The sequence below is a fragment of the Microtus pennsylvanicus genome, chromosome 3 (assembly GCF_037038515.1).
Source record: "Microtus pennsylvanicus isolate mMicPen1 chromosome 3, mMicPen1.hap1, whole genome shotgun sequence".
Lineage (NCBI taxonomy): Eukaryota > Metazoa > Chordata > Mammalia > Rodentia > Cricetidae > Microtus > Microtus pennsylvanicus.
This window is the reverse complement of record NC_134581.1, coordinates 97,595,710-97,617,027: the sequence shown is the minus strand read 5'-3', so window position 1 is coordinate 97,617,027 and position 21,318 is coordinate 97,595,710. Positions and strand designations below refer to the sequence as shown.

The 21,318-nt window shown below is 45.0% G+C and overlaps 1 protein-coding gene across 4 annotated transcripts in view; it reads left to right on the top strand.

The window, feature by feature from the left end:
• The first annotated feature begins 211 nt into the window (after positions 1 to 211).
• Bbs9 (Bardet-Biedl syndrome 9) overlaps positions 212 to 21,318 on the top strand; it is a 440,450-nt gene continuing 419,343 nt past the window's right edge. For 3 of the 4 annotated variants that reach the window (XM_075966515.1, XM_075966512.1, XM_075966516.1), the window contains exon 1: positions 212 to 743. The gene's annotated coding sequence lies outside the window, so the exon portion shown is untranslated. Of the gene's footprint in view, positions 859 to 21,318 lie in introns of all 4 variants that reach the window. The other variant, XM_075966513.1, reaches the window with a different exon arrangement.

Here is a 21,318-nt window from a genome sequence, read left to right as displayed (position 1 = left end):
TGGAACTATTTTTTTCCCCCTTAAATGAGGAATGAAACAAGGCGGTCTGCTCTTTACTTTATTCAGTATGGTGCCTGAAATCTTAGCCGCAGCAGTAAGGCCAACGCAAGAAAGAAAACGATATAAATTGTAAAGCCACGGGGTCTCTGGCCTAGACACCAGAACACTAAAGCACGGAGGGCGTGGTCTGTGGTAGCCCCCCCGCGGAGGCGGGACTTCCGCCGATGCCGCGGTGAAGGACAGGCTGCCCAAGTGGTTCAGGGGCGCCCTGCTCCATCCCACCCTGCAGCCATTTAGGGTATCAAGGACCGTCCAGGAACCCTCTCTTTCCCTCCACTCGCTGTCGGCCGCCTGGACTACAACACCCAGCAGACCCCGCGGCCCCGCGTCTGACTTGCGCAGTAGCCTCCGTTGTAAAATGCTATGACAACAGGGCGCAGGCGGCTTGGATTTAGGCTGGAGTGGGGAGGTGTCTTCCGCAGGCTGTTGACTTGCAGCCTCACCCCTCATACAGCTTCCTCGGTGGTTTCATCCTCTGTGTGAGCATCTGGACTTGGAGTTGTTCTCTTTTGCCCTGTGGCTTCCGATTAATCCATGCCGTTTCCCCTGCTTGTCTTTGGGGGATGACAAGGGGTGCGGGAGAGCTTGGAGGGACTCGCTTCAACTCTGTGGAGCTGGCGTTGCTGCTTGGCGGGATTCTGTCTGCCTCTGGACGTGGGAAACTTCGAACACAAGACCAAGAGGTACTAGAGGAGTTAAGGGTTGCTTTTCCCTGCGCGGCTGTTACTTCTGCTCCATCACTGTATCCTCGTCAGGAGTTCTGAAAGGGAAGTCTGTGCATAGTGGGTTCGCAGAAAGGTGAGGAGGCAAAGTTCACTTGTTGGCATCGGGTAAGAAATACTCCAGGAATTAAACTTCGGGTGCATGAATGCATTCGCTATGCCTGGTCAATAAGACCTCAGCTGCCATGTAATGGTTTGGGAGATTTTGGATGGTCCTTTTCCTAGGAAGTAGGTTTGCATTCAAACAGACCGCTAACACAACGTGTCTAGATCTTATGAACACCTTTGAGGAAGGGGTGACTTGTAAGGATTCCAAGCAGCAGTCACGTGGAGTAATAACACGTTTGTTCTGTGACATTTCAACAGGTCTTGTGAGCAGAGCGTCAAGGCAGTCCTCAGTCTGTGACTGAAGCGGGAGCATGTTGATACTCCCCAGTGCTGCCTGTGGTAGGATTAGTGTTTATCCCTTTCTCTTTCCTTTGCAGACCACAGCAGTTTAGATGCCTAAGCTGATTTCATCAGCAGCTCCTCCCAGGCAAGGTCTGCACTTAGCTTTGATTTTCTTTATAAACTTAAAGATCACATTGTCTTTAAATACCAAGTCGTGTCATATGTATATATATATACATACATATCTACATCTTGATTTATACACACAGCTTGAAAGATACTGGAAGGAAAATAGGGTTTTCTCCTCCCTCCCTCCTTTCTTTCCCCCCCTTCATTGTATTTTTTTTTTTTAATTTCACGATGTGGCCCAAACTGACCTGGAACTTACTGTGTAGGCTAGGCCATCTTTGAACTTATGATCCCCTTGCCTCAGGCTCCCAAATGTTGGTATTACAGGTGTGTGCCACCATGTAATGTATTAATGTCTGGTAGCATTCAGAGAGAGGAAGAATAACCTAGTAGTAATATGTGAAGATGATATGGTTGAGGTTTGGTTTTGGCGTTGGAGTGGACTATCCTAAGATTCAAAACAAGAGACCTTGTTTTGAAAACCGTTTACAAGTTGCTTGTAAGAGTTTAAGTATTTTTTAAATTATTTATAGTGGTTGTGGTTAAACTATACCTCCCACTTATGTTTATGATATAGTCTTAAAATTTATTAGAATTTAATTTATTAACTGATGGGGGTGCATGTATGCATGTATGTGGACAAGGGTACCTCAGTGCCAGTGTGGAGGTCAAAGGGCAACTTGCAAAAGTCAGTTCTTGCCCTCCACCATGTGGGTCCTGTCAGGCTTGGCAGCAAGCACCTTCCTCTGCCAAGCTATCTCACTGGCCTTATGGTATGACTTCTCGATGAAAATGCTCTCTGCAGGGAAAAAAATACCCATTAAGAGTCCTGTAAAGTTTTATACCTTTCCAGGTACCGTAGGAAGTCTCACTCCTCTGAACTTACATACGTGTGTGTGTGAACCAGGTACCACTGATCTACACTTTAGTCCCCTCAGATACTTTTTTGAAAGTATTGAAATATATCAAGTTATTAAAAACATTCTTGCTGATTATAATATTTACAAGGGCTGGGGGTGTAGCTCTTTTAGTACCCATTAAAAAGCACATAGAAACGTATACACACAGATGCATGTGCGCACACACACACACACACACACACACACACACACACACACACACACACAGAGCTTCTGACCCTATGGAGGTTCCAGTTGAACTTTTGCTGTGTTCAGAGGACTCTGCTGTCCCCACCTCTGCCCCCACCTCCACGACTGTCCCGTCTATCACCGTTACTGGGTTACTGCTGACGTTTAGTAAGCGGTCACAATGGGTTGAGCATTGGCTAAGGAAGTGCATCTCTTAGGCCGTCTTATTTTCCCACCACCAGGATCAGATACTGGAGCAGAAGTTCTCAACCTGTGGGTTGTGACCTCTTTGGGGGGGGGTTGAATGCTACTTTCAGGAGGGTCATATATCAGATATTGTGCATATCAGATATGTGCATTACGATTCATAATGGTAGCAAAACTACAGTTATGAAGTAGTAATGACATAATCTTAGGTTTGGGGGTCACCTCAACATGAGGAACTGTATTAAGGCCGAAGCATTAGGAAGGTCAAGAGCCACTGTGCCAGAGTGGCTTACTGTATGGTTGGAACATCGCATCGGGAAGTGAACTGTCTGCCTGACCCCGCTCCTGCGCCTTTCATGTCAACTGAAGAGTCCAATACAAGCCCTTGTCATATTGATTTCGAATCAGTGTTTGTTTAATCTTACGTGACACTGCCGTTGCTCTGGATTCACAACCTGACTGCTGATTCCTGAGATTTAAGGACAGAAACATTACTTGGAGAAAGTTGCAGATATGAACAGCAGCGCTTTTGGTCCGTTTCCTAAGTTCAAAGCCTGCCTCAGACTGTCAGCTTGTCCGGCTGCATTGCCTGCGTTGTTGTGGCCACTGATGTCAGTCTGGTTCAGTGAGGCATTAAAGCTGCCTGTCTCATGAAGGAAGCTTAAATACAGGCGATCACTTGGGCAGGTGTCCTACCTTCAGTGATTCCCAAATAATCATATCTACAGTCGCTCTGGAGAGTCAAAGGAATTTCCTTTAAAATCACAAGTATGTATGTATGTGTGTACATATGTGTGTGTATTTATTTGTGGTGTGTGTGTGTGGCGTTGGTGTCACAGCATGTGTGTAGAGATCAGAGTACAAATTTGGGAGTTGGTTCTCTCTTTCCACCACGTAGGTCCCAGGGATTGAACTGAGGTTGTCAGGCTTGGTGGCAGGTGCCTTTCCCTACTTGAGCTACGTCAACAGTCTGATTCAAATAGAGTTCTTGCAAAACGTTTGAGCGTGACCTGAAAGTCAGTAAACAATAAATAGATGCTAGCTATGAGTTCCTTTCACGAGAGGGCAGAGTAGTCACTGAAAACTTTGGTTTTGGTTTCCCCCTTTTGCTGAGAGAGAGACGGGTGATGGCTGGTGAGGTGGCTCAGCGGCTGCGTGCGATGCCATGAGTTCCCTGTGGCTCCACACGATAGAGAGAACCATCTCCCACACGTGGGCCATGACGCTTCCCTACGGCTCCACACGACAGAGAGAACCATCTCCCACACGTGGGCCATTCCATGCGGCTCCACACGACAGAGAGAACCATCTCCCACACGTGGGCCATGACGCTTCCCTGCGGCTCCACACGATAGAGAGAACCATCTCCCACACGTGGGCCATTCCCTGCGGCTCCACACGACAGAGAGAACCATCTGCCACACGTGGGCCATGACGCTTCCCTGCGGCTCCACACGATAGAGAGAACCATCTCCCACACGTGGGCCATTCCCTGCGGCTCCACACGACAGAGAGAACCATCTCCCACACGTGGGCCATGACGCTTCCCTGCGGCTCCACACGACAGAGAGAACCATCTCCCACACGTGGGCCATGACGCGTTCTCTGCGGCTCCACACGATAGAGAGAACCATCTCCCTCACGTGTGCCATTCCCTGTGGCTCCACACGACAGAGAGAACCATCTACCACACGTGGGCCATGACACGTTCTCTGCGGCTCCACACGATAGAGAGAACCAACTCCCACACGTGGGCCATTCCCTGCGGCTCCACACGTGGGCCATTCCATGCGGCTCCACACGATAGAGAGAACCATCTCCCACGCGTGTGCCATGAGTTCCCTGCGGCTCCACACGATAGAGAGAACCATCTACCACACGTGTGCCAGGGCACGCACCTGCCCAAAGTAATACAGTGTCTGCTCAAAAGAAAAACCAGCTGTGTGGGTGTGTGGCGATTCTTATAATTCCAGCTCGAGAAGACCAAGGCAAGAGCACTCTGAGTTCACAGCCGGCCTGTCTTACATAGCAAGTTCCCCGCCAGCTCAGGTAACATAGGGGGCCCTGTCTCAGAAAACAAAAATTAAACAAAAAAGCAAAAGAGATAAAGTCCCTGTATTGATACATGCTTGTTTTAGTTCCCCAAATAGTAAATTGCACAGCATTAGCGCGAACTGAAATAAGGGTAGTACATGTGCAGAAGCCGCTCCGCCTTAGATGTGGGATTAATTGAAAACAAGGCTTCTCTGGGACACTCCTACCACATGATGGCACGAGGTACCTCACCACATTCCTGGGCGCTTTGCCTTTTTCCCCTGAATGCTTTCTTTTCTCAACTTTAATGCTTAAAACCTGAATTCAGATCTCTTATTAAATTCCAACTTTGCTTTGGAAACAAGACAAGACAAGAATGTGAGGACTAGCTGATTAATGGATACTTCTGGCTGCTTAAGCTCTTTGATGTGGAGAGAATGATTTCCTCCTAAGCTTTGGAATGGCAGCGAGAGGTCCTAAGAAAAGAAGGCTAAGGCAGAGCTTTGATGGTCACCAGGCATGGGCTGAGCCCTGTCATCCAGAACTCAGAGAGCTTCAGAATCTGAAACTTTAGAGCCCTGATGTGATACCACATGTGGGATGTCCCATGCCTACCTCCTCTGACAGGGTATAGTTAAAACTCAGATACCCTGAATACATTGCTTATAATTACACTCAGGCCATGTGTGTAAGATGCATATGAAATATGAATTTAATGTTTAAAGTGGACACTTCTCTAAGACATCTCATGCACATGTCAGCATCTAAAACCTGAAATCTACAAGGGCTTGACCCTAGGTGTCCTGGGCCTGGGATCCTCCAACTGTACAGTGAGCCAGAGCATCTGGTCCTATCCAGCCGACTCAGAAGGTGCCTTCCACACAGTGTGATCAAATACCCCACAATGATATCCATCTTATTGTGGTTTCGTTTGTTTGTTTTTCTTTATTGTAGCAAGCTACAAAAATCCATTCTTACGGTTTTCTTTTGTTTTGTAGCAAGAGCTGACCTCAAGCTTACAATCCCCCTGCCTCAGTTTCTTCAATGCCGTCATCGTAGCTGTGTGCCACCTTGTTTCCACTCTGATAAAGGTTTTCAAGGGCATTTTCATTGATAAACATTTTTAAATTCAAACCCTAGCTATGTCTCTTGTTACTTATCTAAATACTTTGATTTTTTTGTGCATGATCTGATGGCCCAACAGAAGAGACCCTCTCCTCCTGTTATTTGGGGGAGGGTTAGTATGTTTTCTAGGCGGGCCCCATGAGGGTTTTTTTCTTCTGCCTGAATGAGAGGAAGAGAATCTTCCTTGGTTGTTGAGCAGTTCTTCTTTTTAGTCTTTCTTGCACTGAACAGCCCAGCCCCTTCTCCCTGTCTTCTTTTCGTCACCTGATGAAGAATGTGGCAGAGAATCACTTATTCTTTAATTGGTTGCTTTAATTTCCTCCTCCTGCTTTTTCTTTTCTTCTCCTCTCCTCCTTTTTATTGTTTTGTTTTTGTTTTTTAACTGTGGCAGGGTTTCTCTGTGTAGCCCCAGCTGTCCTAAAATTTGCTTTGTAGACCAGGCTGGCCCTAGCTCACAGAGTTCTGGGAATGTGCTGGGATTAAAGGTTTGGTCACCACCACCCGGCGAAACAGCCACATTTGATGTAGCTGCTGTATTAGTTGGCCTTCAGATACTATAACAATATACTCGAGATCATTAATTTACAACTGGTCTCTTAGTTTCTGAGGTCCTAGTCACCGTGAGAACACAGGGCAGATGGAGCAAAAGTGTTTATGTCAGGGCTAGGAAGCAAGGAGAGAAGTAGCCAGGGCACACAGCCGGGTTCAGGGGTTTCCCCCATGATCTGATGACCTCTGACTGGGCCCCGCAGAGAGCCTACCACGTCTCATGAACTGCCCTGTGGACCAAGCTGCCTTTCACAGGGTATTCAACACCCTGCTTATATCAAGGGCCACACCTTTCTAGGTACGTCTCCCACTCCTGAACTCGATGACCTAATCCCTGGCTTTCTTTTCCTCTCATCAGATGCGCTGATATAGGGTCTAGCGAATGCTTCCTCTCTGCCACATTCCTCCAGAAAGGAGTTGCTTGTTTTGCTGTTCTGGGCTGTAAGAAAAGATGCCCTTAGCTGGGCATGGTGGCTTACACACACCAGTAATTCCAGCACTCAGGAGGTGGAAGATCAGGAGTTCAAGACCAACATGGACCATATACAAGTTTAAGGCCAGCCTGGGCTACATGAGCCCCTCTCAAACAAATAAGAACAAAGGACTGGTATATGGGGCGGGGATATCTTCTTTCTGGTGAGCCAATTATATAACGTTACATTTTTTTTCTGTGTGTCTGGCATATATAATGAAAATTTTTGTAGTCTATTAAGTACCATTACTTCATTCAAGTAAAAATCCAATAAAACTCTAATAAAAATGTTTAGTACATTTTTTACCACCAAACTTAAGTGTGGTCATCTGGCAGTTAGTAGACTTATATAAAACCATTAGTCACGAGTGGTATAAATACTTTTAAGAAACTGCCAAATGTATTGGAGCTCATATATTTATTAACCTACACCCCTCCCCCCCTTTTTGAGTCAGGGTCCCATGTAGGCCGGGCTGGTCTGAACTTGCTATGTATTGGAGGCTGGCCTTGAACTCCTAATCTTCTCATTGCTACCTTCCCAGTGTTGGGCATGCGCCACCATGTCCAGTGTTATTTAGTACTGGGGACTGAGGCCAGAGCTCCTGCATGCTAGGCGAGCATTCTACCCGGTGTAATTAACTTCTTTCTTAGCAGAGGTAAAGGCCAGGGGTGGACTTCCACTCTTGCTCTCTGGTTTGTATGTGTATGTGCGTATGTTAAGTGTATGTATGTGTCCTTGTTTGGGAGTGTGCACATACATGAGGCGGTGAGAAGTTACCCTCAGGTGTTGTTCCTCGGGCCCATGCATCAATTTTTATTTATTTATTTATTTATTTTTTTAATACAGGATCTCTTAGTGGCCTGGAACTTGCTGATAAGGCTCTGCTGGCCAAGGGACCGTCCTGTCCTGCCTTTGTCTCCCTACTGCTGAGGTCATGTCACTTGCCGGCACTCCTGGCTTTTCTACATGGGTCCTGAGGATTGAACTCAGGTGCTCATGCTTGAACAGTGAGCACTGTGCTGGCTAAGCCATCTCCCCAGCCCTTTTCAGTATCCCAGGATGGCTTGGAATTTGCTATTTGGGCCAGATTCACCTCATACTTGAAGGAAACCAGTAGCCAGTGCTGGTATTATGACCAGTATGTCACACAGCTGGCTTTTTTTTTCATATTTTTATTTTTTTTAATTTATTTATTTATTAAGGATTTCTGCCTCCTCCCTGCAACCGCCTCCCATTTCCCTCCCCCTCCCCCGATCAAGTCACCCTCCCTCATCTGCTCGAAGCTGGCTTTTTTTTAAAGGTTTATTTATTTATTAGAATGCAGTACTCTCTCTGCATGTACACCTGCAGACCAGAAGAGGGCACCAGACCTCATCACAGACGGCTGTGAGCCACCATGTGGATGCTGGGAATTGAACTCAGGACCTCTGGAAGGGGACTCACTGCACTTCCCTTGAGACTCCCCCTCTGCCTTTTTTTAGACATGGTCTCACTATGTAACTCAGAACAGCCAAAAACTTGTCGCATATTGTGCTGCCCAAGATTCTTAAAGACCAGGATTATAGCCCTGCGCCACCATGGCTGGCCTCTCGTTGTTTTGAATTTGTCATTTTGCAATAATTTCATTAGAATGTCTTTTGAAAATTAACATATCACGCCACGGTCTCAGAAATGTTTTCCCACAACAACAATACAAATAGTATAAACCCTTAAACTGACAATATTAAAACTAAACTACAGTATTTTTTCATTAAACTTTTGGGTAGCCTATAAAGAAAGGGGTTTCAACATGATGTTTTATATTTTTGAGACAGGGTTTTATGCAGCCCCACTATAAGCTGAGGCTGGACATATGTTCCTGATGCTCTTGCCTCAACTTCTCAAGTGCTGGGGTCACAGGTCTGAGCCACCACACCTTGATTCTAACTTTATAGTTCTTAGAAATGAATCTCATAGGAATGTCCTTGTATTAGCCATTTGTGGTTCCTGCCAACCACTGATCCATTTTATATAGGTAAAATTAGTCATTTTGAGGCTATTATAGCAGTATATTCACTTAATATGTAAGCTTATATAATCTTTTTTTACACTCAGCATATTGGCCTATAGATTTCTGCAAATTGTGTATGATAGTAGTGTGTGTGTGTGTGTTTGTGTGTGATTGAGACTAATATACAGTCTAGGATGACCTCAGACTTGCCATGTAAACCAAGTTGATCTCAAATTTGTGATCCTCCTGCCTCTGCCTTCCAAATGCTGAATTACATGAGACATTATGCCTGACTAGTCCATGGCAGGCATGACAGGTTTGTGTGTTGTCTATGCATGTGTGCATGCTGGAGCTCACCACTTTTCAGATAGACTGACCAGTGAGCCGCAGCAAGCCCCAGAGAGCCTCTGGTACCCCCCAACCCCTGCACTGGGGATACACATTTGCTTGGCTTTTCACCTGGGTCCTGGGGATTTGAATTCAGGTCACAGTACCTGCACAGCAGGCACTCAGTGAACCGTCTCCCAAGCCCTGTCCACCATGCTTTAAAATCGCTGAGCTGTGTGGGACGCTCTATATGCACATTGTGTCACCATTTAGATGGCTGAGGGGCCTTTTCTTTCCCTGGACAGAAACGCCTCAAAAACTGGTCTCATGCAGCTAGCTGTTCGACTGCTTCTTCAGTTGTTAGGTAGCTTGACCTTTGCCTCAGCTCACTAGCCTGGCCGCCAGCTAGGGTGACTGCCTGGGGTTGGGATGTGAGCTGAGCCAGGGTGCCTGGCACAATGCTCAGGAGTTAGGTGCCAGGTGCAGCTAAAGTCAGGCTCAGTTGTTGCTGGTGTGTGTGTGTGTGTGTGTGTGTGTGTGTGTGCGCGTGCGCGCGCGCGCGTGTGTGTGTGTGTGTGTGTGTGTGTGTGTGTGTGTGTGTGGTGAGGGGGAGCTGAGTGGCCACCACCAGATCTTGAGTTGTCAAGCAGAGGTTACTAATACAGAAACCTGGTGCTATAAGTAAACTGGGTGTTTGGGAGCTCAGCCCCTGGCACAGGGTCTGGGCACAAGCTGTTGGTAGAACTTTCACTGTCATGCTACAGTTCCAGAGCCCTGAAACTGGTGCCAGACACAAGTGAGGCTGCTCAGGAGCTCGAAGCCAGGAGTCAGAAATGGGTATGAGCTGCTGGGACTGCCTTCCAGATCCCTGGGACCTCTTCATCAGTCAAGTGCTTTGCTCTACCCCCTACCTCCCACCCCAATCACAGTCCTAAGCCCTGTGATTTGGAGCAGTAATGACTTTACCTTTTAGCACGGATCACAGTAGTGCCTCTGACAAGGGATGTGCTCTGTCTTCCTCTGGTCAAGGCAGAAAGGGCTCACCAAGGCATGTTACAGAGGCTAACAGCAGGGCTAATGCTTCTAGGAGGCACCAGGGCAATCTTTGCATAATATCTTAAAATGTCTGTGGTGTGCTCAAGCCCGCTGGTGCCTGGCTGTGTGTGTGCCCAAGGCAGTCTGGGCAGTAAAGGCAAGTTCACTAATTAGCCCAGCCACCTATCCTGGACATCTTTGTTTATGCATAAGAAATAAGCATCGGAAGTGCTTACCCTATAAACTGACAAAACTTGGCACTAACAGCAGTTTTAAAATTTCATCTTAAAAGGTTTTACTTATGTGTATATATGTGTATCTGTATGTGGGTTTGTGCACGTGACTGCTGTACCCACAGAGGTCAGAAGAATGTCAGATCCCCGAGGTTGAGTTTGGAGCTTCCTGATGTGGGTACTGAGAGCAGAACTCAGGACCTGTGAAAGAATAGTATGTGCTCTTAATCACTGAGCCATCTCTCCCGCCCTCACTAACAGCAATTTTTAACAGTGCTTTAAAAATGCTGAACATCTGTCCAGGGCTCAGGGAAAGGTGGGTCCCTCCTTTGTTGTAATAGTTTGGTGAATGACACATTGAAAGACTCTTAGGGTCAGGTGTGGGAGGACTGGGGTTCAGGTCAGCTTGAGGCACATGAAACCCTGTCTGAGGACACAAAAGGAAACAAAAGAACCGAACAAAAAAGACCCACTCCCAAAAGAAGGACCTTAAGGAAGCAAAAGTTTATTTTGTCAGTAGTCATGGTGATAGGAGGTGGATGGTCACATCCTACCTGAGTGAGGAAGCTGAGAGGTAAGGGCTGATGTCCAACGGGTTTCCTCTGTGAGGAGTATAGGCCACGCCCATAGGATTACTGCGGCCCACATAGAAGGTAGATCTTTTCACCTCAACTGACCCTAGAGATGCCCTCTGAGAGGTTTTCATTGGCAAGTCAGAATCTCATCAGGTGACGCTCAAGATTAACCATCACACTGACGTTTGATTTTTTTGGCAGTTCTAGGACTGAAGCCAGGACTTTGGACATGCTAGGCTCTGTGCTCTACCACAAACTGGATCTCCAGCTCTTTAAACATTTTAACTTCTGGGACAGATTTTCCCTAAGTTGAACAAGTTCCTCCTGAATTCAGTCACTCTGTAGCCCAGATTGTCCTCCTGCAGCTTCCAGGACAGCTGGGGTTGGCATTGCCACCAGACCTGTGATAAAGGCTGTGCCGTGGCATCTCATGGCAGCTTCGACTTGCCTCACCCTGACTCGTGTTGTAGAGTACCCTTTCGTGTATGGGTTGGCTATTTGTAGGTCTTCGGTGGAGAAACACCAGTTCATTTGTTTGCTCGTTTATTTATTATTTATTTATTTATCTGCTCTCCTGCTTGTTTATTTATTCATTTATTTATTATCCCTGTTGAGTTGTGGAATTCTTTACATATCTTGAATGTCCTTATCAAATGACCGAGTTGCAGACGTTTCTCTGTAGTTTGCACCTGCTGCCCTGATTAAGGATCACTCACAGCAGGCGTCGCTCCCACTGTTATTTTGTAGCTGGAGGGGCAGAACCACAGCAGGGTTGGTAGCTACTTTTCTCCTTGTGATGACAAAGCCCCCACAGCTCAGTTTGAGCAAAGTGGTGTTTATTTGGTTCATTGTTTGAATGGACAGAGGGAAGGTAGGCTCCTGGTCACGTGGTATTTGCTGTTAGGAAACAGACTTGAGTGCTGGTGTTCAGCTGACATCTCCCCACTTCCTTTTTCACGTACTCTGTGACTCCAGCTTGTGGAATGGTATTACCCACTGTGCTGGTTTATTGTCAGCTTATGTAACTGGAGTCCTCTGGGAAGGGGGAGGAGCCTCAGCTGAGGAACTGCTCCCATTGGGTTGGTCTCTGGGGCATTTTCTTAATTGATGTAGGAAGGCCCAGCCACTGTAGGCGGTGCCATCCCTAGGCAGGTGGGCCAGGGTTGTGTAAGAAAAGCAGCTGAGCCAACCTGGGGAAGCTAGCCAGTGAGCAGCGTCCCAATGTGGGCTCTGCTTCAGCTCTGGCCTCTAGGTTCCTGCCCTGAGTTCCTACTTGTCTTTCTGTCGTGATCGAGTGCGACCTATAGGTGTCAGATGAACCCTGTCCTCCTGGGCTCAAGGTGGCTTCCCTCTTCAGCTAGAACTTCCTGGATACACCCTCCGAGACAGCCCACAGTGCGCTTGTAGCCTTCCGTAGTTGCTTGAGAGCAGCAGGGAGGTCAATCTGCAGGATCCGGGGAACAAGGAGGTTAATCTGCAGGATCCGGGGGACAAGGAGGTTAACCTGCAGGATCTGGGGACAAGGAGGTTAACCTGCAGGATCCGGGGACAAGGAGGTTAACCTGCAGGATCTAGGGACAAGGAGGTTAACCTGCAGGATCTGGGGGACAAGGAGGTTAACCTGCAGGATCTGGGGGACAAGGAGGTTAATCTGCAGGATCTGGGGACAAGGAGGTTAACCTGCAGGATCTAGGGACAAGGAGGTTAACCTGCAGGATCTGGGGGACAAGGAGGTTAACCTGCAGGATCTGGGGGACAAGGAGGTTAATCTGCAGGATCTGGGGACAAGGAGGTTAACCTGCAGGATCTGGGGACAAGGAGGTTAATCTGCAGGATCTGGGGACAAGGAGGTTAACCTGCAGGATCTGGGGGACAAGGAGGTTAACCTGGAGGATCGGGGGGACAAGGAGGTTAACCTGCAGGATCTGGGGGACAAGGAGGTTAACCTGCAGGATCTGGGGGACAAGGAGGTTAACCTGCAGGATCCGGGGATGGAAGCCACTCTCCATCTTCAGTCCTTAAGCCGTGAGCGAGAATCTTTTTATGACCTGCTTGTCGTCACATTTTAAAGAGTCATTTATGGATTTCTTATTTATTTATTGTGTGCATGTATGCACGTGCACGTGTGCTGTAGCATGCGTGGGGAGCTCCAAGGACCACTCACAGTAGTCTTCTTTACTTCCATCCTGAGTCTCTGGGATCCAGCTTAGGTCATCAGGCTTGGCGGGAAGCCCTGCTGGGCCAGCTCCCCAGCTCCACATTCTGTTTTACATGGAAGCAGTGGGTTCATAGCCAACTAATTCGATTTTACTGTTTGTGGAGACTTTGTGTAACATAATTAATTAAGGGGAAAAATGAATTTTTTTTTAAAATTATATTTTGGTTTTTCAAGACAGGGTTTCTCTGTGTAGCTTTGGAGCCTGTCCTAGAATTCTCTCTGTGGACCAGGCTGGCCTTGAACTCACAGAGATCCGTCTGCCTCTGCCTCCTAAGTGCTGGGATTAAAGGCGGGCGCCACCACACTCACTTGAAAATGTACTTCCTAAGTACTGTTTGAGCCAGTACCTTGAAGGAAAGTTTCATCCGCATTAGAGAAAAATGTAGAAGCTGGGTATGGTGCTGCAATCCCAGTTTTTAGGTGGCTGACACAGGACAGGTACAAGGCCACCTCGGGCCTAGTGTGAGACTGTGTCTAAAAAGGTAGAGGAATGCATAATCTCCCGGTAGGTGATGCCGCATTTCCGTTGAAGAGGTGCAATATGCATTCACAAGAGTAACCTAAGAAGGGAGGGCTAGGGATGCTCATTCTATGTTGGAAATCAAGGCACTGCAGTGGCTGTCTGAGGGTCTCTCTCTGTGTAAGTCCCCCTTTCCACCTTGCCTTTCTTGGAGGAAGTGCCTGTACTCCAGTGCAGAGGGTATCACCATCAGTTCCGAGAGGAAGTTGAGTATTTTGTATAGATTTCTGTGCTAGGCAGTGCTCTTCATCTGAATATTGTCCTCGAGAAAAGTTTTTTCCCCCCATTTTTGTGTAATTCCTTCATCAAGTTTTCAAAAAATAGAATTAGTCTAAAATGGATCTATAGTGTCTCAGGCTTATTCATAATGATGTTGCAGAATATCTGATTAGTGTTTGTAGCAATTGGAATCCTGTTTCCATGCTGTGTACACATCACAGAGTTAGAGTTAAATGCAAGCGTTAATCTCAGAGCTATGCAAGTTTAATTTGCTGTGCTTTAAGAGAGAACTAATTGAGCAGGGTGTGATGGAAAATGACTGTAATCCCAACACTCGGGATGTGGAGGCACAAGGACAGGAATTCAAGGCCTGCCTGGGACATACCAAACCCTGTCTTTAAAAAAAAAAACCAACAACTGGGGGCTGAAGAGATGGCTCAGTGGTTAGGAGCACTGGCTGCTCTTCCAGAGGTCGTGAGTTTAATTCCCAGCAACCACATGGTGGCTCAAAACCATCCATAATGAGATCTGGTACCCTCTTCTGGCATGTGGGCATACATGGAGGCAGAATGCTGTATACATAATAATAAATAAATCTTAAAAAATTCCAAAAACCATTTTTTTTGTTTTAAAGGTCTTTATTTTTACTTTCTTTTAAAAACATTTATTTATTATGTATATATACATATATTATCATAGATATATATGTATATATACATAATAAATATCATACACACACACACACACACACACACATATATATATATATATACATATATACATACAGCTAGCACGGCCATTTGGAAGCCTTGTATCTTCACTATATTTTTACTTTACTCATCTACCACAAAAAGAGAAAAACTATGACAGAATTGAAACAAGAAAGACAGGTTGATATCTTCTTCCTCTTCTTCTTTCTCCTCCTCCTCCTCCTCCTCCTCCTCCTCCTCCTCTTCCTCCTCCTCTTCTTCCTCTTCCTCTTCCTCCTCTTCCTCTTCCTCTTCTTCTTTTGGTTTTTGAGACAGGGTTTCTCTGTAGCTTTGGAGCCTGTCCTGGAACTAGCTCTTGTAGACCAGGCTGGCCTCGAACTCACAGAGATCCACCTGCCTCTGCCTCCTGAGTGCTGGGATTAAAGGTGTGTGCCACTGATGCCCAGCTGATATCTTCTTTAATTATGTCTGTGACCCTTTTCCTGCATTTTATCTCTACCTTCACCTAAATTACCCTAAGTGTTGTAAGACACCCACAGTTACAGTGCTCAGTAAAAACTGAGTGTGTGTATGTTTGTACACTGTTGACCAGAATTGGCACATGAGGGGAACATGTGTGTGTGTGTTTTCTCTGTGTGCGGAAACTAAGAATCCAGGTGATAGTGGTATAATAACAAGTTCTCTGACCAGCATCATATCACAACATGCACATACAGAGGAATTTGTACGCGTGTGTGTCAGAAACACATGACAACAGCAGAGTCCCAGTCTTCCGAGAAAGGCAGAGCTGAGCCGTGCACACAGCTGGGAATAAGTTTATGCTTTGTATCCTCTTCCTTCCTAGGAACTCTGCGGTTTGAGCTGTGTAGTGTGGGTGGGTTTTCTAGTCTTGTTAATATTTTCAGGTTTTTAACAAATAGTTCATAAAAGAAGCTGCTGGATTTACTGTAGAGAAAGATACATTTTAGTCTGGATTTCCGTCCCGTTTGTAGGGATAAGTCCTGCCCCTTGGGGGGCCTGTTCGCCTCGGGCTAATGTTTGCCTATAAATTTGGCAAGCGTGCTCCCAGCCCTCTCCCCTTCTGCTTTCCTGGTCTCCGCGGGAACGGTGGTCCTGTAAGTCTATTTCGCCATTAAAGCTGTATATATATTTTTACCATCTGTCTGCATTCGTTTACGCCGTTACATTTTGGCGTCCAACGTCGGGCTATTTTGCCCCCGACTCAAGCGGGTAGCCCGCTAGCTAACACAGCACCCTCCTGGGTGCTGTTTTTGAGTTCGTCACTCGGGCCCCAGTGCCGAGTCTGAGACACACTCGGCCACACAGGCCCATTCTGCCCCGCATGCTCGCCAGAGCAATTAACCCCTCCCTGCCTGCCTTGGCTAAGTTTGGAGTGGAACCCCACTGCCTGAATTAGCAGAAACTCAAGTACCTGCGGTTTTGCAACAAAAGCTTCCACTGCAGCAGATTTGGTCTGATACAAAGTGACTTGGCCGGGCGGTGGTGGCGCACTCCTTTGATACCAGCACTTCGGAGGCAGAGGCAGGCGGATCTCTGTGAGTTCAAGGCCGGCCAGGCAGTGGTGGCTCACGCCTTTAATCCCAGCACTTGGGAAGCAGAGGCAGGCAGATCTCTGTGAGTTTGAGGCCGGCCAGGCGGTGGTAGCACACGCCTTTAATCCCAGCACTTGGGAGGCAGAGACAGGCGGATCTCTGTGAGTTCGAGGCCAGCCTCGTCTACAAGAGCTAGTTCTAGGACAGGCTCCAAAAACACAGAGACCACCACTGGCAGGAACCGATCATTGCAGGTAAAAAATTTTTCTTTTATAAATAAAATGTCTGAACATGTTACTGTTCAAGAATTTAACAGTATTTTTAATTGTACCATGTGGGAGATTTTACAAGAGGTGTCTATCACCCCACATCTATGGATCCTTCTGGGATTCATAGTATTCATTGGCACTAAATGGTTTGATAATAGAAATATGATAAAGTCTTTACGAGATGAATCCAGGATTCTTTGTTTTAAATATTTATTTACTTATTATGTATACAATATTCTTTCTGCCTGTATGCCTGAAGGCCAGAAGAGGGCACCAGATCTCATTTCAGATGGTTGTGAGCCACCATGTGGTTGCTGGGAATTGAACTCAGGACCTTTGGAAGAGCAGGCAACGCTCTTAACCACTGAGCCATCTCTCCAGCCTGAATCCAGGATTCTTAAGGCAGAGATTGAACGCTTAAAAACAATTGAGAATGACAACAATCTTCTCAAGAATCAGTTTGAAGTTCTCCAGGCTGATGTTAAGGAGAAATTCATTACTATGGAAGAGGGAACAGCTGATTTGGATCGTAAGCTTCAGTCCCTTTCTGTAGGAAATGAAACATTAACTGAGAGAATCAAAACTGCTGAATGTGACAATCGGATTTTGTCTAAAGCTTAGACAGATTGGCGGAAAGATTGTCAATACATGAAGGCACGGTTTATGCCATAAAAATTATGTCCAAAGATGAGATGTTATCTCTAACGGACAAACTTCATACTTTAGAATCCTCAATGAAGGCTTTGGAACATAATTATGGACAGGAGATTCAGACATTGCAGAAGGTAATGGTGAATAGAATTGAAAAGATTGAGGAATTTCTAAATTCTGATGAAGAAGAGCAAAGGGTAGAAAGGCAAATTTTAACTACATCTGTGGGTAAATCTCTCCGGGGCAATTTCCACAAAGCTCGACCTACAGCTCTACCTGCCTTTCCAGTAATAACAACAGAGAAGGTGATTGGTTCCAAAAACCCTAGGGTCATCAAGGAGGATACATGGGAGCCTGTCCGTATGAATGATCTCAAGGAAATAAAACAGTCATGACTTTTGGGATGCAAGCCTCTTTTGTTAAAGAGATGCTAAGAACTTGGGCCATGACAAGCAGAGCTACACACTCGGACTGGCTCCAGCTGAGCTCTGCAGTACTTGAGAGTGGACCACAATTGAAATGGAAATGCTTATTCAGGCAAGAGACTAGACTCTTAGAACAGCAGGAAAAAGCGAAGGGAATTGACATTTCCCTAGATAAAATTCTAGGTGAAGGGCTCTTTTCCGACACTAAGGAACAAGCTAATTTGGATGAAAACACACTCTCCATGTGTACTACAGCAGCCTTAAGGGCTTGGGACAGGGTACAAGACCCAGGACAGAGAATGGAATCATTTGTCAGAGTTAAACAGAGTCAGAGAGAACCCTTTAGTGACTTTTTACAAAGATTAACTAAGGCTGTACAAATAGGGATATCTGACCCAGAAGCAAGACGTATAATGATTGAGTCTTTGGCTTATGAAAATGCAAATGTGGAATGCAAAAGGATTTTGAGCCCTTTAAAGCTCAGATCAGCGCCCTTGGAAGAATGGGTCTTGTACACACTCAATGTTGATACATTTGATTATGGCACTGAAGCATGGGTAGAAGAAGCAATTTCCAATGGTAAAAGGAGACACCAGAATACCAAATGTTTTAATTGTGGCAAAATGGGTCATATGAAAAGGAATTGTAGACAACGTATTTTCAGAAATAATAATAATAATAATGCATCTTTCAGAAATAATAATAATAATAATAATAATGCATCTTCTAGAAATAACAGGAATAGGAGGACTCAGCCTTCAGGTTTATGTAGAAAATGTGGAAAAGGCAGACATTGGACGAATGAATGCAGGTCTACAAGAGATAGACAAGGCAACCTGATACAGATGGGAAAGGTGAGAAGGGGGGCCTCACAGGCCCCATAGCAAACATGGTTCAGTCATTTCCAGTTTCTGCAGAGAATGTGCCTCGTCAGGACAATTAGGAAGCCCCACACCTACTGTTACAAGCAATAACGATCAGAAAGATAAGTTACATGTGTTTTGGCAAACTTCTATAAATGATCAAAGACCTAAACTGAGAGTGTGTGTAAATGGCATTTTTATTACTGGCCTGCTGGACACAGGTGCTGATGTAAGTATCATTACCCCAGAATCTTGGCATCCGTATTGGCCTCTTCAGGATGTAAATGTTCAGCTCCTGGGAATTGGAACCCTATCTCGAGTAAGGCAGAGCACGAGATGGGTTGAATGTATAGGGCCAGAGGGACAAATAGGAAAATTAAGGCCATATGTAGCCAATATCGCAATGAATTTATGGGGTCGTGACCTATTACAACAATGGAATACCCAAATTAACATTCCTGCTACTTCTAGAGCCTATATTTCTGAGAATAATATTAAAAGATATGACAAACGGAGAAAACCGGCCATTCGGGCTGTACAAGAACAAGCAATTGATGTCCCTTCAGAGATTCCAACAGCCTTGCCTCTAAAATGGTTTACTGAGAAACCAATATGGACAAAGCAATGGCCTTTAGCTGAGGAAAAGTTACAGGCTTTAGAACAGCTGGTACAAGAACAATTAGATGCTGGACATATAGAAGAATCTACCAGCCCTTGGAATTCTCCTGTATTTGTGGTTAAGAAAAAATCAGGTAAATAGAGAATGGTGACAGATCTTAGGGCCATCAACAAGGTTATTCAACCTATTGGCCCTCTGCAATCTGGAGTTCCTTTGCCCTCTTTATTACCAAAAGGATGGCCTCTCATAGTTATTGATTTAAAGGATTGTTTTTTCACTATACCTTTGCAAAAAGAAAATAGAGAAAAAATTGCCTTCACAGTGCCTACTTATAACAATTCCCAACCTTCGAGGAGGTACCACTGGACCGTCCTCCCCCAGGGTATGTTAAATAGCCCCTCCCTGTGCCAATATTTTGTGAACCAACCATTGCAAATAATACACAAGAAATTTCCCAAATCTATAGTATACCATTACATGGACGACATCTTGTTATCCGATTCAAACATGGATACCTTGAACAGACTGTTTGAAGAAATAAAGATACTTTTACCTAAATGGGGATTGCAAATCGCTCCTGAAAAGATTCAGAAGGGAGATTCTGTTAATTATTTAGGTTATAAAATAGGTTTGCAAAAAATTAAGACACAAAAAGCACAAATTAGGAGAGATCGCCTACAGACTCTTAATGACTTTCAAAGACTGTTAGGAGACATTTCCAGTCTACGACCAGCTATTGGAATAACACCTGATCTAATAATTCATTTGAACAAAACCTTGGATGGTGATAAAGATTTAAACAGTCCCAGAGAATTAACAGCTGAAGCAGAAAAGGAACTGACAATGATTGAGGAAAAATTACAATAGGCACATGTGGACAGGGTGAATCCAGAGCTCAATTGTATTCTCATCATACTACAATCAAAAATTTCTCCTACAGGAATTTTAATTCAGAGAGATGATATTATTTTGGAATGGATCTTTTTACCACATAAACCAAGTAAGAAACTGAAAACTTATGTGGAAAAAGTCTCTGAGTTAATTATAAAAGGCAAGCTGACACTTCTTCAACTAGCAGGCATAGATCCAGCAGAAATTATAGTGCCTTTCACTGCTGATGAACTAAAGAAATTATGGGAAGATAATGAACCATGGCAAAGAGCTTGTGCTAATTTTTTGGGAGACATTAATAACAACTATCCAAAAAGCAAGAGGCTTAACTTCATAAAGAGAACTTCTTGGATTCTTCCTCGAATCGTCCGTGATGCTCCAATAACTGGAGCCCGTACATTCTATACTGATGCCAATAAATCAGGGAAGGCAGGTTACAAATCAGAAGACTTGGGTAAGGCGGAACAAAGTACATATAATTCTGTCCAGAAGGTGGAATTATATGCCATTCTTATGGTGCTAAGGGATTTTAAAGAACCTATTAATATAGTCACTGATTCACAATATGCAGAAAGAGTTATTTTTCATATTGAAACTGCTGAATTTATACCTGATGATACAGAACTAATCTCATTGTTTCTCCAGGTTCAAGATTTGATCAGGAACAGGCTTTGCCCTATGTACATAACACACATCCGATCCCATACGGTTCTGCCAGGTCCTCTAGCACAAGGTAATGCAGAAATTGATCAATTATTGATTGGTAGTGTGCTACAAGCCTCTGAATTTCATAAAAAACATCATGTTAATAGCAAAGGTTTGAAGAAAGAGTTTTCAATTACATGGCAACAAGCTAAGGAGATTGTAAAGAAATGTCCTACTTGATCTTCCTATAACCAAACGCCACTGCCTGCAGGGGCTAATCCAAAGCGCACCCAAAGGAATGAAATCTGGCAGATGGATGTGTTCCACTTTGCAGAATTTGGCAAATTGAAGTATGTTCATCACACCATTGACACTTATTCAGGCTTTCAGTGGGCAATTGCTTTAAGTTCAGAAAAAGCTGATTCAGTAATCACTCATTTATTAGAAGTCATGGCTATCATGGGTATACCTACACAAATAAAGACGGATAATGGTCCTGCTTATGTCTCTAGGAAAAGAAACGGTTTTTTGATTATTACCATATCAAGCATGTTACAGGTATACCATACAATCCTACAGGTCAAGCAGTCATAGAAAGATCAAATCGAACTATAAAGGATATGTTGAACAAACAGAAAGGGGTAGAAAACACCCCCAGAAATAGGTTACATAATGCTTTGTTAACCTTGAATTTTCTCAACGCTAATGAGAAGGGAACAACAGCTGCAGAAAGACATTGGATAATGGAAAAGTCTACTAAACTAAATCAACCAGTTTATTTCAAGGATGTGCTGACCT